Here is an 18,340-nt window from a genome sequence, read left to right as displayed (position 1 = left end):
GAATCGACAGGTCTTCGAACTCTTCAATTATTCGAACTCTTGTTTACACTTATGCAACTCCCGCGAACTTATCACGAATGTCCAATCACAAAATACGGAGGAACGTAAGATCGAATATCTTCGAATCGATTCGAAGTTGAGACTCGAATGTGCATCGCTGCTCATTAGTCCTAGAAGCAGGATGCATTCGTCGTTCTAGCGATAACGATGATCCAGGTTGCCGTCACCGCTGACTAAGTCCGACGAGCATCGATCTTCAGAGTGGGGAGAATCGTATCGAGGGAGGGAAGGTCAGAGCTCAAACGGGCAGGTGGCTGAACGCGTTTATATAGAGGATAGGTCTGCCTATCCGCGCATCATCCATTACCGCGTGACGATTCGTTTTCGCTCGACGCGTCGTGTACACCGCGGATCGCATCGCGTCCAACGATCGAGCAACTTCGGTGATCGCAGGGATCGCAGGGAACCGTCCTCTCTTCGTGATCAACGAGACTGACCGGTGAGTGGGACTACTGTGGACTATTCTACACCTTCCGATACTATCGGAAAAAGTGAAAATCTGTGTGGAAGGCTGAAGAAAGATGAACTTCGATGTTCTCTTCATAGGGAATTGTCACTAGAAAATCATTGAGACTATTGGAATATTTGTTTCTGTGCAAAGAAGAGAGGGAACTGTGTAAAAGGGTGAAGGAAGAGATCGCTAGGAAATTTTTGATATTTTTCGAATTTTCTCGTGCAAAGGGAGATAATTGTGTGAAGGGTTGAATGTAGATGATCCCTTGTGTAGTATATCGATAAGGGATCGTTAGAGAATTTGTCAAATTTCTGGAATTTTCGTTTGGTGCGTTTTAGTAAAATTTCGGCGCGAAGCTGTCAGTGGCGCCTGGTACTGTGAACGGTCGTGGTGAACGGGTTCGATGAACGAGTGAAGGGTGAAGTTCGAAGGTGGGACGGTCCGACGCGTTCGCAGTTTGGCTGCTGATTCGTAACGATCGATTTCCCTCTCCGTGCGGTGCATCCACGATGTTTAATTTTAGGGGAACGGTTGAATCGCCTATGGACTTGTTGCATCGGCCGCCTCGCGTGGACCCGGGACATGTGAAAATGAGTCACATGTGAGTCAATGGACCGTGAACGCGTTAATTCGTTTTTCACGGTGTTTAGCGGACGATTGTTTCCTCTTTTCCTTCGGGTGGGGGCGGGTCGACGAACTTCGTGTGCATGATGCTTCGGTAATTGTGCGAGATTTCAACTTGTTGCGCGCGATCGTGACGTTGATTTCCGGCTTCCAGTAGGATTTGAGAGTTCGTTGGATTCTCTGGGTGGCCTGGATTCCTTGGAGTCAGTGAATTCTTCGAATTCTTTAGATTCTGTGGATTCTTCTAATTTCTTGGACTTTTCGGATTCGATGGATGCTTTAGTATCTTTGGGTTCTTCAGACTCTTTCAGGTCTTTAGTCTCTTTGGACTCTGAATTCTTTAGTCTCTTTGAACTCCTGTTGAATTCTTTGAATTCCTTGGACTCCCTAGATTCTCTGAATTTCTTGGACTCCATAAGCTCTTTAGTCTCTTCGGACTCCTGTTGAATTCTTTGAACTCCTTGGACTCCCTGGATTCTCTGAATTTCTTGGACTCTTTAAATTCTTACTCTCTTCGGACTCCTATTGAATTCTTCGAATTCCTTGGACTCCCTAGATTCTCTGAATTCCTTGGACACTATAAATTCTTATTCTCTTCGGACTCCTGTTGAATTCTTCGAATTCCTTGGACTCTCTAGATTCTCTGAATTCCTTGGACACTATAAATTCTTATTCTCTTCGGACTCCTGTTGAATTCTTCGAATTCCTTGGACTCTCTATATTCTCTGAATTCCTTGGGCTCCCTAGATTCTCTGAATTCCTTGGACTCTATAAGTTCTTTAGCCTCTTCGGACTCCTGGTGAATTCTTTGAATTCCTTGGACTCCCTAGATTCTCTGAATTCCTTGGGCTCCCTAGATTCTCTGAATCCCTTGGACTCTAAGTTCTTCAGTCTCTTCGTTTCTTCGAGTCCTTTAGCCTCTTTGTCCTCCCATTGGACTCTTCGAATTTCCTGGACTCTAGACCTCTGAATTCCCTGTACTCTGCATTCTCTGAATCTACAAGAACTCTTCATTCGCTAAACACACTACTCGTTCCAATACACCTTCAACACGCACGCCATACTACATAACACCCAGAATCAACTTCGAAAGCAAAGTACCAAATTTCTTCCATCCAATGCCCACGACAATGACCACGCGTCAAGTTACATTCCCAAGACTCGAGGAACCAACTTGTCAACGAAACGAGTCACATAACATTCGAATCCCTTATCCCATTTGCCGCGAAAATTCTAGAAAGCATCTCGGATCCCCGTGCTCCCCGTCGTCCACATCAATTTCCCGTGGCAGCATATTCGACCTCGCCACTCCATCCCCCACTCGTCCGCCTAATCCCTTTCCGTCTATCATCGGGCCACCCAATTCCAGGCGGCGTCGAGCGAAACGACTGCTCTCGAGTTCCCCACTCTCCTCCGCTCCTAATCCATCAAATCGAATCGTTCCTACGGAAAAGGGAAATCCCGCCCGTCAATTTTTCATTACGACTGTTTAATCAGAAAAACCGTTCCAATCCACTCGAACCTCCTCGCGTTCTCGGATCGATACAGCCTCGCCGAGAAAAGCCTCCGTTCCGCGTTCGCGGAATTCCCGGCGATCGTCGCGCAAACACGAAACGTTAGAAGTGACACGTAATTTCGCAGCTTCTCGCAGGACTCGTAAACAATATTCGTTTCCTGAACTTCGTACGGGTACGCTCCGCGCTTGCACGCTCGCCTCTCTTCTTTTATGTAACGTTATTCATTCTGCTTGCGCAATTCCAAGGAAACATCGCGATAACGTTTAAATATACTTCCAACTGCGCAACGCATCTCAAATGTTATACTTTCGATAATGGTATTCCGACGCGGATGAAGCTGCATCGTTGCGCTCGTCCCTCGAGAGGAAAATTCCTGCGCTAAGAAAACTTACGCTCTCTTCGTCCGAGCACCTTCTCGAGTCTCCAACTCAAATAGAATCCATAAACTGGAATTTCGATTTCTTCGATTCTCCAGAAATAGACGCCTCGGTTCTCACAGGATCCCCCGTTGCGTGCAAAAACCTCAACGTTCCAAAAAGAATATCGATGGAACAAGCATACTCCATCCGCCGCTTTTAAAGGTCTGACGCAAAAGTTCTCCGGCAAAGAGACAACTTGGACCGTCACCGGTGGATTCGAATTGCGCTGTTTTCCCCGTCGGCTCGACAATTCCCCCGGCGACCGAACGTTTCCACTTGGCGCGTGTTTTGAAAGCCGAATCCGGCTGGCAAACAATATAACGCGCGCGCGCGTCACGCAGCCCGGCCGGCCGGCCGCTCCGGGCCGTTCACGGAAAACCGTGTCCAGATTCGCCTTTTCGACCCTGAAAGGTGAACCTGCCGGAGCGTATAAGAGCGGCCCGCGGGCCCCGGGCCCGTCGCATTTTCGTCCGTTTTTCGATCGGACGAACGTCGCCGCGCTACGGCGGGACCACTCGCCACCAATCGCCGCGCCGCCATCTTGTCGTGCCGAACGGAGTTTCTCGAACCTCAGGGTTTCAAACTACGGAACTCTCGAGACCTTAGAATCCGTCAGTTTCTAACGGAAGTTCGGTAATCGTGTAAATGACAAGCAGATGAACGAAGTAGATAAGCTAAGTAAATTGTCGTAAATAAAAATCGTGTTGATCAGTGCTAGCTAATCGTCGAGTGGGTGATCCGAGTAATCGGTCGGACGGATTTTTTTCCATTTTTTTTTCGACCGACGCACACGAGCATCGAGGAGATCGTCGCCATGTCGATCATACAACGTGAGTAAGAGGGCAGCTTGGTTTTTCAGGCCACGCAGATCGATTTGATTTTTGTATTCGATGGACGATATCGGAGTGATTTGTTGGATACGTGGATATTGTGAGAGGAAATTGACCTCGAATGAGGAATATGGAAGTTTTGATGAATTGAGATTTATTAGAATCGATGATTGACCGATCGTTGAGCGTGGGAATGAAGTGAAATCGAATGAAATAAAGTCATTGGGTTTGGTGATTCTCTTTTCGATTTGTAACAGATCGTTTTGAAAGGTTTGAGGTTTTAATCGTTGCTTGTTTCGACGTTACTTATGTGTTATTTTTGGCATCGGTTGCAGTAATTAGTAGTAATTTTGTAATTACCTCTGTAGTCCCATTCTTATGCTACGAGTATCGAATTTGGAATTTTAACTTTGATTAAAAATTCTGTCTGTCAAGGATCTAATTTATCTATACTCTAGAATTCAAATTTCTTTACTTCGCGAAGAAATCGATATCTCTCCTTTCCCTTTTCTTCCCTAGCCAAATTGAACGATACAATTGAAAACTGGAACTACCGTATCAGTCAAGATGATTGGTTTCGATTTTTTTGTTCCGCAATTATTAATATCTTAAAAGCATTCCATAATTGAAATGATCTTGAAAATAAATAATTTCATTTGAATACTATAACGAATGCCTGAAGAAACTGAAAATAATCTATTGTTACAGTTCGTTTAGGAATTGCATATTAATTAAATGCTCGGTAGTTCCAGTGTTAATTCCAGCGTCTATGTAAAATCTCTGTCGCACTATCCGTAACGATTACGAAAATGTCGACAAGGACAATTGGTTTCATCGAGTTCCCAGGTGCTCCGTTCCCCGAAGTATCCATTTCCATTAGAACAAACACGGATTTAACTTCTTCGCGCAGTCTCCGCGCTAATTGAACCTGCAGATACATTGCTTCATTAGTTACTTTTCTATCAGTTGTATTCCTTTTCATTTTCCTTTAACACTTTGACTGCCATGTCACCCGAATTCGACATTATTTTTTACAGAGACTTGGACATTGATTCTTTTGATGACGCACCACAAACCGAATTTTGTTGGATACATGAAATATAGGAAAGATACTGGAGCAATTATTAAGAAGAATTTTAATTTCTCAGTTCCTGGTTAGTGAAAAAAACTGTCTCGAGTAGTTTTGATGAGTGTTTACGTGGCAGACAACACTCGAAACTTCATTACACGTTACACATTTGATATTCGTATTAGTGCCATTAATTACATTATCATCTATTTCCATCGAAGAATCCTTTAAATGTCATCGATCACGTTTGACACCTGTAAGAGTCATTTAATTAATTATTTCCTTTTTCAATCGATTCGAAAATATCCTCATTACCTTCCGCGGCACTAATTAGATGCAATCGTGACCGGCAGATCTGTATTTACGCAGAGAGGAGACAAAAACGGAAGGAGCCCGTAAGATGAGGAAGCACGTGCAAATCTCACTTCGTCTGGCTTTTTTTTTGTATCCGTTACGTTAATCGCAAACGTGGATCGTTCATTAGAATTTATAATCGACCGTCGCAACACTTGCCGCGAGCCGATCGGCGTTATTCTGCTGACAGCACGCGGATCGGGGATTCGACTTTTTATTCCGATAAAGTAATCTGCTCGTGACGAACAGGAAATGTACTAAGTGTATCGGAACAGTCGATGGACTGGCAAAAATTCGATGTCACTATCCGTTCCCTTTCATTCGAATTCAATGATTTTCATTGGCTTTGTTGGATTTCTTTTGTTAACTGGAACTACCGTACCAGTGAAATGACTGGTTTCAACGTTTTTTATTTGTGATTTATCAATCACGGTTCTTATCTTTGCAAAATACAGTTTCTAACCGAATTCATTGAACGACGAATGTCTAAAAAAACTGACAATAATCAATTATTACAATTTTTATAGGGATTACATGTTAATCGTATTAAATGCTCTTGTCACTTAAATATTAAATGATTGAAACAGAAGAGAACAGAGTAAAGAAAATAAGTACCTCCATTGTCTTCAATTGAAAACGCGAAATTGGAAACTTGACGTGTCTACCACTAACAGCTTCATTCGCATGTCCCAAAACGAAAGAAAATACATTTCGAATCGTATCAAATCGAACCTTTAAATAGAATGCACGATATAACGCTTGACTCACTCCATACATTCCAATTACTTTATTACTTTACACCGAACACTCTGCAAAAAGCTGGCTTAACCTAGTTTTTCTCTGGGTCGAGTATTTCCTGGTAATAAAAAAAACACAGAGCAAAGATTAATTGTCCGTTGTATTCATTCATATTTCATCGTGCGATAGATGAAGCAATTATTGGAGAATATAATTGCATAAATCGCGGTAGCAACAACAGTTTATCTTCTCGAATAATGTCTACCCTCTTTTTACTTCTGCCATAGCAACATCTTTCGATTCGGTAATAGAAGCTATACCATTTTCAAATCGAATTACGAAGATATACTAACAATTTGAAAAACCTCTCGAAGAACAAAAAATTACTGAAGCTTCATAGACGTTATCCGCTGAAAAAATTCAATCCTCTCCATCGATTTTTCTTTCTTCCCAACGAGCACGTGTCCAGTCGATTGGCCGAGCGATCCATAAAATGTTAATCAACCTCCGTCAAAGGCAAGTCGATTGTAATGCACGTGTCGCAGCGCGAAATCGTCCCTGAATGAAAGAGACGTCGGCAGCCGGCGCGAGCGGGGTCAGCGTCGATCGCTTTATCTTTGATCCGCGAGCGTTGATTCGCTTAAAAATCACAGATAACCGAGAAACCAGTGATGAAAGGGAACTGTGTCAGTCGAAAACGTAAACACCGCCAACGGATGTTGCAACGGAGACGGCGAAAGTGACAATTCGCTGCTCTAGAACTCGTCGATTCATCATAGTAGAATTTTTTGCCGCCGCGATCGTCCACGGACGACATCGCAGAAATTTTCCGCGCGACGTTCTTCCTCGTGGCTCTCGGAATACCCGTTTCTCGGTGAATTAAACGCTGATCAACGTTAACGTAATTATCGTCAACAACTTTCTTATCCGTCGTCGGGGGGTAGCGAGGAGTCTTCTTTTTTCCCCCGACCTCACAGAGGAAAACTCGATAACGAACCAGTTTGCGTCTTCGGCTCGGCGAGTCTCACGGGCGATGATAATACCCCGTAATTTACCCGGCAAACATTTCGCGCCCCTCTTCCCCCCAGGCGTCGCCGCCTAGAAAATCAAGTTTCCCTCCGTTATCTTAAAGCCCAATCAAAGTCGCAACGTAACGAATCCGTTCCCCCGCCCCGCCCCGGCCACGTAGTTAGCCGGGAGTTCAAAATGAACTCTCCGACCATTTGTCCCGTATTTCCCGTCCCTCTCTTTTATCTTTTCGACTACATCTCTTTCCCTGCTCGCCTTTTCATCGCGCATTCTTCCCGGCCATTGTAAGTTCCGCGCTTTTATTCCGCACCGTTTTTCCCTCCCCTTTTCGCGCCGCCGCTCCCTTTTCCGTTCCGGGGCAACGAAACGAGAAACCCGGGTCATTTCGGAAATTACACCATTCTCAATTAACGCGGCGCGTAATTAACGCGACACCGGCGGGAGAGGTTGAAGCGGAGCCTTTCTTTCATCGAGCGAGCCCGGCGAATGATTGGATTGAAGTTTATAACGCTGCAGCTGGAATATCAGCTGACTATTGATGGTCAATGGGAAATAATGAGCTCTTTTGTTCTATCTAAAGACAATTTACTATTCTCCAAACATATATATGTCAATAATAATAGGTAAACACTCGAGTATAAATAGACAACAGTGTCTAAAATCTTCTCAACAAATCTTCCACTCTCTCTTTCTCCCCGTTTTAGGTTCGGTTTCGCATCAGTGAACCTTATTCTCGAGAATCCGCAACTTTCGACTTCTTTTCCTGCTCTTTTTATCTGTTCACATCAATTTTCCCTTCACCCGGATTCACTTTCGTTCAACTTTCGACGTGAATCTCCGAGATTTCCATCGAGACGGTCCCGCGGCTCCCCCGCCATGATGCGCCCCGACAAAATGGCGAGTCCGCCGGGCGTCCGGCAAAAAGCCGAACCTCCGTCCCCCGGAGACATTGTTCCCCTTTAAAACCCAGTGGATTTTCGCGTCCGACTCGCTGGCCTCTTTATCTCAGCTAGTCCGCCCATTACTCCCGACCTAATTACCCAATTACCGAATTTAAATACCCGGCCGCCTAACAGCCGCGTTAGCGGCGTCCTTCTCGTCCGTCCATCGATGTTTTTACCGACTTTCTTTCTGGTTCTCGTCCCGTTCGAAGGGGAACGAGCTCGCGCGCCGGGTTGATCGAATAAATTCGCCCCGTCCCCCCGTTCCCCGGCGATAAAAGGGACAAAAGGGGGGGCGGGCAGTCGTTTGGTCGACTTCCAGTTGCGCGCGGAGCCAGCGATCGATCGTGGCCACGGAAATCTGGCGGAACCGTACTCCGGCGATCGTTAACTGTAAACAGAGGACACGGAAATTATTATTATTATTATTGTCGGGGACGGAAACGGCGGGGTTCCGACTCCGTTACGAAACCGCTGGCCGTCGATACAGAAAACCGGCGGGCCTGGTCATTGCGTAACCGCGAGAATTTCTTTGCTCTAATTCCAGGATAATTAACGATGAAATGTTGCAACACTTGTTCTTCGCGCAATGAGTGGTCTGATTCGATTTGACGCGCTGTTACTCAATGTTTGACCTGCAAGTTGGATTTTAGGTGACGAGGAGTTCATTTCGTTTTTACGAGCAGTTCCGTTCGACAAAAGGAGTTATTCTGTTTTAATTCTTCGCCAGTTTTTGACATCCATGAGTGTAGCTTTACGTTGTTATATTTATGAACATTTAATTGTTCTTTCTGCTCTTCCGTGGAATGAATTGTATCACGTTGATTCTGACGATTACATAAGGGAATTTAATAGTCAGTTTCGAAGAGATTATACTAGGTCGAGGAGTAATAGTTACGTGTAAAGCGTGGAATAATTGGTGAACCGGTGCATCTACGGGCGTGAATTGAATGCAGCGCTCGGATTTACTTTTATGGGGCGGACAGGTGTCGGGAATCATGTCGGAAAGTGCCATTGCATGTACAAAGATAATGGGCTGCGCGCAGTGTTTACGTAATGAGCGAATGAAAGTCAAATGACGCTGCCCGCGGGAAAATAGTTGTATAGTTGCTTTCATTCAAGAACGAATGCACAGGCGGGCGCTTCTATTTATAAAATGAAACTTCACGCTTTCCCGTGCAGGTAGTTTCTTCGCTTTCGTTATATTGGATGTTTTTCGGACGGAATTACGAGCCTGATTGCTATAAGCTTTCATCGACGGACAAAGATGAGAATATTTTCTAAATTTTCAATATTTTTAGTTTCCTTTTCGTGATATCTCGCTGCATTATCACTTTTTAACCCTTTGCACTTGAGAGGTGACTCTCAGTCACTTGATTTGATACGGTAAAACTATAGAATGTGATATTTAACGTTAAACTTCGTATAATGCCTCGATACGTGAAACATATAAAACTATATGAAACCACATAAACCTACATAAAACTATTTAAAACAATATAAAGCCACATAAGACTATATAAAACTACATAAAACTATATAAAAATATTATTTAGCCTCAGAGAACATCGTCTTCTCTTCGTAAAGGAACGTTAAATATATCTAGTAAGAAATATCCAAAGGGTTGAAGCGATCGTTAAGCAATTTTGATCCAACCGAATTCTTGCACGTTTGCGGTAGATTCGAATAATAATTGGGTAATGTCGATTAGATCATATCGAAAGGAAAAGAGATTGAAAAGGGAAAATAGCTCGCCTAACCAAGATTTCTACACAAGGACGGTTAACCAGCCGTGTTTCCTTAGACCGTTTTGCTATATCATAGATTAACGTAACGTTACGTCAGAGGCTGGCTGTTACACCTTACAAAAACACGTAACATTGCGTCAGCGACTGCGAATGCGTTGCCAGCGGTGACGAAAAAGTGACACTTTTTTGCTGGGAACATATAAAACACGTGTTCCATCTGTCTCATCGTCCTCTTTGTCAGAGTCATAATTAAACATTGCCCTTCCGCGCCGCTCTCCACGAATTTACGACGAACCGCACAAAGAATTTCCGAAAAAAACTCTCAACCATGTGAAAAAACGGAACCTACAACCGACATTTCCTTCGCCTCTCAATTCCTCGTACCCTTGCAACCGAGCAACCAACCAAACACCTCATTATCGAACATTTACTTAACCCTAATCGGACCACGATGCGACTTTCAGCGACATTTGAATTTTTTACCGAAAGTTTTTCATTAATTCATATTGCATTTCCAAAAGTTTCTTCGGGCTTTCAAAATTTGGGTTCTATAATCAAAAACAGTAACATTTTGATCATTCCTTTTATTCTCATAAGTGACTTTCAGTCACATTTGAACTTCTTACTCAAATTTTTTCATTATTTCATACTGCATTTCCAAAAGATTTCTTGAGCTTTTAAAATTTTGGCCCTATAATCAAAAACAATAACATTTCAATCATTCCTTTTATTCTCGTAAGTGACTTTGAGTCGCATTTGATCTTTCTACTGAAATTTTTTGATTGTTTCATATTGCATTTCCAAAAGATTTCTCAAGCTTTCAAAATTTGATCCCTATAAGCAAAAACAATAACATTTCAATCACTCCTTTTATCCTCGCAAGTGACAGAGAGTTAATCATAATCAGTCATTTAATATACTTCCGCTCGAAGCGTCGATCATCGATGCGAATTCTCATCTGTAAATTGAAGTTCGCGTCACGATCGTGTAAGCGACACATCAATCCAAGCGATAATCTGTTGAAACGCGTTTCCCATTCCATCAGTAGCCGCCTCGGTAGAACAGAAAATGAAAAACGTGCCCCGATACGACATCAAACGGTATCGTGTGTCAGCTGTCACCCGGCCGCGAATTATTCAACAAAGGCCGCCTGTTGCGACGTCGGATTACGCGAGTGTCGCGAAGCCGTCGATCGGCAGCCGATCGAGAACCGCGAGTCCCCCGCGCTGGCACGTGTCCCTCCTTTAACCGTTTTAACATCCGAATGGCGCAACGTTCCTCGTAAGCCGGCCGCAACCCTTTTCCCCCGGCCAGAAGCCTCGTTGGTCGATTGCCAATTGTGACGGCGGGTCGATGCGCCCCCGTGCAATACCTCGATAACATATTTCCAGCGCCAAGTTAATCCCGCCCTTATCGTAAACGCTAATTGCGCTGGAAACTCCGCTGGATCCTCTTCCACATGCGGTGCATTCAGTTCTTCGGCAGTCCTCTTTATTTGTTTGCTCTTTTCAGGTAACTTCGAGGTAGCTTCCATAGCTTTTGCTTTTTTGCTGTTTTTTTAACACAAACCACCGAGCACTTCAATTGACTTTTGGAAATTTCGCTATAGAAACTCCAAGAGTATCTGTTCAGACTTTAATTGATTCTTGTGTTATACATATTAAATAGAACCTAAGAGTCTATCTAAGTAACTGAGTTAATCCTGAAACTAGAGATCTATAAGTTTCGGGACTTATGAATTTATGAATGTTTGAATTTAAGGATCTAAGAATCTAAGAATCTAAAAGTCTAAACTTTCAAAGATCCGAAGCCTCAAGGTTATAAGAATTTAAAGTTCTAAGAATTTAAAGTTCTAAGAATCTAAAGTTCTAAGAATCTAAGAGTCTATCTAAGTAACTGAGTTAATGCTGAAACTAGAGATCTATAAATTTTGGGACTTATGAATCTATGAGTCTTTGAATTTAAGGATCTAAGAATCTAAAAGTTTAAACTTTCAAAGATCCAAAGTCTCAAGTTTCTAAGAATTTAAAGTACTAAGAATCTAAAGTTCTAAGAATCTAAGAGTCTATCTAAGTAACTGAGTTAATGCTGAAACTAGAGATCCATAAATTTTGGGACTTATGAATCTATGAGTCTTTGAATTCAAGAATCTAAGAATCTAAGAATCTAAGTAACTGAGTTAATCCTGAAACTAGAGATCTATAAATTTAGGACTTATGAATCTATGAGTATTTGAATTTAAGAATCTAAGAATCTAAGAATCTAAAAGTCTAAACTTTCAAAGATCCAAAGTCTCAAATTTCTAAGAATCTAAAGTTCTAAGTATCTAAAGTTCTAAGAATCTAAGATTCCAAGGATCTAGATCCTCCGTGGATTCCTAGGATCATCGAACTTAACGCAAACACAAATTTCTATAACTTCTTTAATAGTCAATACACAAATTCTCAGTATCATTAAAAAACTATGTCTGTTTAACCTTCTGTAAACGCATCAGCCTTTTTACCATTCCCTTCTTTTCCCTCAATATCGACGGACATCAATGAAACAGCCATTGGGACAGGTCAACGCCCTCTTTTCGAGGTTCAGTGTCGATACGGATTTGTTCAATAGCGAATGATTGCGCGTTGACTTTCGAAACAGCGACAGTGCCACGGTAAGAAAAGAAAAATACGAATGACCCTGATCATGGAACAGGTTGACCTCGCCGTCCAGCTTCTCCTTCCCGGCATCACCTGCACCTCGAGGTCGCCGATGACGAAAACATTCGACTTTTAAATTTCGTAACCCTTGAACTCGTTTCTTCAGATTCGTTGGACAAGAGATTCGACGATAAGCAAATCTGCCGACAACCCTGGTGTATAACTGATACAATCGTTTCTCTTAATTAATCGCCTAGCTAAAAAACTCATTAGATTCTTGAGTAGATTCTTTACTGTCTTTACACGGGTAAAAGAAATTAACATTGTTTTTGTAACAAGATTCAAGTATAAAAATGATCACACGATCCTCAATTGTTCCATTCTCTAACTTTCAATTTGAATAATCGTCTGGCATAGAACTTCAGCTTAATCTCAACATGAAATCCGAAATTTTACACTTTCTTCATTAATACCGCGATTCCTAGGCAATTAGAGTTTTAATGGATTCACCAGCTTGACTTCTTACCTTTTGAAATGGCACATTCAGCTCATTTGCAATGATGATTTCAATTCGAAGCTTGTAATTACTATGAACACAGAATGCAGTTCAATAATTAATAGTCACAACAATAATTAGAATGTACCTGCAGTCGAATTAAAGCTACCCGTAGCTTTCTTCGAATTACATGATCATTCAAAATGGCGGAAGGTCGGAAGGCAGAGCGTGTAGAAATCTCTATTGACCTTCTTTGTTCAAACATTCACTCGTCCTTGGAAGACAAAGCTATTTGTCTTTTGATGTTAAAACTTTCTCTTGCACTTTATTCGGAACATTCACATTCTCCGAATTGTTTATAACAAATCCATCAAAAGCCACGTCGCACAGTTCGCCCGACAAAACTCAAAAATTCAATAATTCCCATAACGAAGTTCCCACTAGAAAAAATGATTTTCATCTGAAAAATAAACATTTTGCACAAATCAATTCCTCTGTATTTACATAACGTTGGAATCGAAACACAAAATACCGGGCGGAGCATTTGACCCATTTCGAACTGCACAACGGAAATTACAGAAACCGTTCGCCTTTTTTCCACTCGCACCGACTTTTACATCTCACAGTTCCATCTGTGAGATCTCTGTGTACAATTATATCGTTTCTCAAAGAAAACGTGTAATTTCGTCCATACGTCTAATTGACCCATTTCAGCGGAGATACGTAGGTATATAAAAATATCGGTAAACCTAGTGTTAAATAACCCGGGCGTCCGTTAAGTGGCCGACAAACACGACCGGAAAAGTTGCACGGCTAAAAGAGTTTACGTTGCGCTCTTCTTTCACGTTTCCCCGCGGCTAATTACTATTTTCAATCAAGTCCTTGATCCTTTTTCGCCGCGACTCGACCGTGATCGATTGTCCTTCCCTCGGACAACACGAAAAATCTGTCGCGCGATCCGACGAATACGACTCGCTGCTTATACTTATCAATAATTCCAGCTTTTTTCTTAACATTCTCGCCCTTCGAGCTTCGATTTCGTTCCTCGTCCATCTCGCGACCGGTCGTCCTTCGAAACTGAAAACCGCGTTTCATCGACTCACTTTTTCCCAGGGAATGTTAATATTCAATTAATTTTCGTTTAACAAACGAGGACATAAATCCGTACTCGGAGAAACGACATCTCTATACTGTAATTTATGAAATGATTCATCGAGAGCCGCGGCAGACTCGATTTATCAGTATCCGAATACAGAGGATTTATTGTATTCGATTAAGTATTCATAATGGTATCCGACGATAATACTCGACACGTAATTTCGAAATCGTGAATCAGGGTCCGAAGATCCAGCGGAGGATGAATAATCGCGTCATCGTTGTAACTCGAAATTAACGGCATGTGGCAAGAACCGGTCATTAGCATTGCAAAGTCCCCGGCGAGGACGGGGAAAATGAGTGTAAACATTTGCGCAAACATTTATTTGTGCCTCGCCGTAATTCAACGCAAAGATTCACGTTGTCGACCGTGTCTCGGGCGATCGCGATCTCGACGACTGCTCGCTCATCGAGTCGTTGCTCGTATTCGTTTTCTCCGCGTCGCGTTATTTGTTTATTTATGCAGCGGGTTATCGCGTCGTTGACACGACGGAGAAACAGCGCAATTTTAATGTTCATGAATAGAACATGAGCGGATAAAAGGAGAAAACAAAAATCAGGGACCGTCCGCATCGCGGAATGACGTCAATGAACATCTTTCGGCCGATCTTCAGGGCCGGTAATTAATTTGCGTCGTACCTGGAATCGTTCTCCTGCCGGCTACAATGGCAGCGGCTGCGGCGTTTCAGTCTGTCACGCTGAAACACGCATAAAATTTGCGTGTCACGATGGATTCGCCTTATTTCCTGCCTGCGTCTGACACAGTCGGGAACTGTCCCACGCGAGTTACGTAAACCTTCTCTTGCCGATCATGATCAGCTTTCTATCTTCTGCCTTCTTCCATTGTTGTTGCCTCTGTTGTTGTCTTTGTTGTTGTTCTTCTCTACGCGCTTCCTTTCAGCGCTGACGCGAGTTACGTAACATTCTCTTGCCGACGATGATCAGCTTTCTATCTTCTGCCTTCCTCCATTGTTGTTGTCTCTGTTGTTGTCTCTGTTGTTGCCTTTGTTATTGTCTTTGTTATTGTTCTTCTCTACGCGCTTCCTATTAGCGTTGACGCGAGTTACGTAAACCTTCTCTTGCCGACGATGATCAGCTTTCTATCTTCTGCCTTCCTCCATTGCTGTTGTTTTTGCTGTTGTCTTTGTTACTGTTCTTCTCTACGCGCTTCCTAAAGCGTTGACTATTCTTTTGAATATCTCCCCGTTTTAACGGATATTCTCTGCTGTTCTTGTTCTTGATATCAATACTGTTGTTCTTGTTCTTGTTATTGATACTGTTGTTCTATTACTTTCTTTTCTTCTCCTTGTTGTTTTGTCGCCGTCGTTATACTTTTGCTACTCCATCTTAGCCTCGATAATGTTCCCGTTATAGATTCTCGTCACTAATAATCTTCTTTTACATCGACTTCCTCTAATTAGCGTTGGTCACTGATTTCCCCTTCATTTTCTTCGTGGTTGTCTCGTTCCTCTTCTTTCTTTCTATTTTCTTCTTCTCTCTACCATCGTTCTTTAATTCTCCCTCATTTTTTTCGCGTTCACATCGTTCCTCCTCTTTCCCCCAATTTCTACCATCCCCTCATTATTCATTTCAGTCCCTTTCGTTCTGCTTTTTCACTGCTACAATTTTATTCATTCAACTCCCCTTTGTTCTCCTCTTTCTATTTTCTTCTCTCTACCATCGTTCTTTAATTTTCCCTCATTTTTTTCGCGTTCACATCGTTCCTCCTCTTTCCCCCAATTTCTACCATCCCCTCATTATTCATTTCACTCCCTTTCGTTCTGCTCTTTCACTGCTACAATTTTATTCATTCAACTCCCCTTCGTTCTCCTCTTTCTATTTCCTTCTCTCTACTATCGTTCTTTAATTCTCCCTCATTCTCCTCGTGTTCTCATCGTTCCTCCTCTTTCCCCCACTTTCTACCATCTCCTCGTTATTCATCCGACTCCCCTTCGTTCTCTTTCACTGCTACAATTTTACTCCACTCCCCGCAACCGGTCCGACGTTCCGACAAGGGAAACGGGACGACACGTCTTGCTTGCCTCGTTTGAAATGTTTGCTTCGCGCTACACACGTGTCTTCACGGTGAACGTCGCGCAACGTCACCGTGCTCTTCCGGTCCCCGCACTTGAACGAAGGTGAGCCGCGTACACCTTGTCGGCCCCTCCATAAATAACGTCGGGAAATACATATTTGTCGTTGCGCGCAGCTTGTTAAGTGAAAGCATCGGGAGACCATTATCGCGCCGGGTGACGGAAATCTCTCCGTTGACGCGTCATGAAATCGAGCCATTCAATTGCCACGCGTATTTATCGCTCCGTGAACAATGTCCGTTTAAGATGTGAACATCGAAATCTTCGCAGCAGTGACTAATGTACCATTGACATTCTCAAAGTTCAATTTACCGATGGAACGGCCTGCGATATTCTACAAGCGGATGTAAAGTGTAGTTTTGTACAGCTTCTTGGAGTTTCTTATAGAATATTTTCTTCATTTTGCGATTAAGATATAGGAACATTATTACGGAAGATAAGTAGAGAATGGAAGAAATGAATGAATAGAGGAAACAGAAAAGGAGAACAAAATGGAAAGCGTGGTAAATGGAACACAGACAGGAAAAATGGAAAGTGAGTAGAGAAACAAAATAGAAGATAGAACAGAGAAGGAAAGAATATAATAAAACAAGAAATTCGACAAATAGAAAGAGAATAGGAACAAGAAACTGAGACAAACAGAAAATTCATAATAAATATTGAAAAACCAGAGCAACACTCGAATCCCCTTATCCAACGACAAACGCAACTTTTTCGTTATATTTCCGTTCGATATAATTCATCGAGGCTCCGGCGGAGCGTGTCGAAGGCAGGGTCGAAAAATGAGCGTTCCAGACGAGGGGTTGCGTTCAATATCGCGGACTCCCCGGTAAATTTCAACGTGGAAACGTCCGAATGTGTTCCATAACACGCGGCCGGCCGCAGAGAGCAGTCGATTATTGGCGAAGCCACGAGCCTTCTATCGGCGAACAATGCGTTTCCGATTAAAACACGTAACTGGCGCGTATGATTCAACGGCTGTGCTCCACCAGTTACTTACGTTATCGCGATCGCGTGACGCGAATGAAAAATGCGTCGGACAGCGTTCTTTTTTCCCGCCTATTAGGGACGCGACGAGCTTTTCAATCGCAACGGCCGGAGCGTTCTGCCGGCGTTTTCTATACGGCGAACGTTTCCTCGGCGGCAGGACGATAACGTTAGCGCAGGAATGTCCTGCGGTGCACGCGAAAATTCATTTATTGATTATTCGGTGAGTACGTATATAACGTTGCGCCTGAATTTTCGATGCGCGGCTTAGATACCATTCGATACCATTAGATACCGTTAGATACCGGCTTCTGAACATGACACTAGGCGTGAGATTATATGTTGTTGCTTTATATATTGAAAAGTTGTAGGGGAATATAGAATTGTATTTTGAGGCATTTGATTTGTGAGACAGTATGTTTGAAATGTGTGTTTGTTGTTCGGTTTTATTTTTTTGGAAACGTCAGGGCGAGGTGAAGAAATGAAAGTTTTGTTGTTTAGAGTTCTACGTGTTTTGTGAAATTTTCCGTTATAACTGTTTGAACTAGATGCTGATTCTTCGAATTCTTTTCTTTAACTATTCTAATTTCATTTCTTCTAATCAGTGATCAATCCATTTTCCAAGTTTAATCGTTCAAAATTTTCCATGGTTCATAAAGTTTTCTATCGGAATCGTTTGAATTTCTAGGCGTTGATTTTTTAACTATTTTCTTCAACGATTTTAATTTCATTTCTTCTAATCAGTGATCAATCAATGTTCCAAGTTTAATCGTCCAATTTTCCATGAGTGTTTCATAAAGTTTTTTATCGAAACCGTTTGAATTTCTAGGCGTTGATTTTTTAACTATTTTCTCCAACAATTTTAATTGTACTTCTTATAAACCTTATAAGGTAAATCAATTTTCCGTTGAGCATTTTACGAAATTTTCCGCAGAAATCGTTCGAATTCCCGAACCTTGATTTTTCCAATTGTTTCCCTTAATCATTTTAACCGTTGCCCTCGCGTTCCGCTGTCCTCGAGTTCGTTATATTTATTCGAGAGAAAAGGGAGCTACGTTTGCTTCGGAGCGCACACAGAATTGTCCTCTAATCCTGCACGCCGTTTTGATTACCTCTTCGTTAAAGAGATGGCAGTTCACTTGCTGGCGTACCGTATACCCGCTACTTTCATTATGAATCCGAACAAT

At 42.6% G+C, this 18,340-nt stretch overlaps 1 protein-coding gene and 1 long non-coding RNA gene across 3 annotated transcripts in view; one reads left to right on the top strand and one right to left on the bottom strand.

Moving 5' to 3' along the window:
• Window positions 1-330: 330 nt before the first annotated feature.
• Window positions 331-18,340, top strand: part of LOC116434965 (alpha-tocopherol transfer protein-like) — a 28,045-nt gene continuing 10,035 nt past the window's right edge. The window contains exon 1 of one of the 2 annotated variants that reach the window (XM_031993979.2): window positions 331-499. The gene's annotated coding sequence lies outside the window, so the exon portion shown is untranslated. Of the gene's footprint in view, window positions 500-17,242; window positions 17,377-18,340 lie in introns of those variants that run through there. The other variant, XM_031993980.2, reaches the window with a different exon arrangement.
• LOC116434971 (uncharacterized) lies at window positions 4,229-6,254 on the bottom strand. Its single transcript, XR_004236674.2, has 4 exons — window positions 5,943-6,254; window positions 5,289-5,822; window positions 5,172-5,227; window positions 4,229-4,832 (listed from the first exon to the last, which is right to left on the bottom strand). It is a non-coding gene; the product is annotated as an uncharacterized LOC116434971 (long non-coding RNA).

The sequence above is a fragment of the Nomia melanderi genome, chromosome 4, assembly GCF_051020985.1.
Source record: "Nomia melanderi isolate GNS246 chromosome 4, iyNomMela1, whole genome shotgun sequence".
Classification (NCBI taxonomy): Eukaryota; Metazoa; Arthropoda; class Insecta; order Hymenoptera; family Halictidae; genus Nomia; species Nomia melanderi.
Note: the sequence above shows the minus strand (reverse complement) of the source record. Positions and strands in the feature narration are given on the sequence as shown.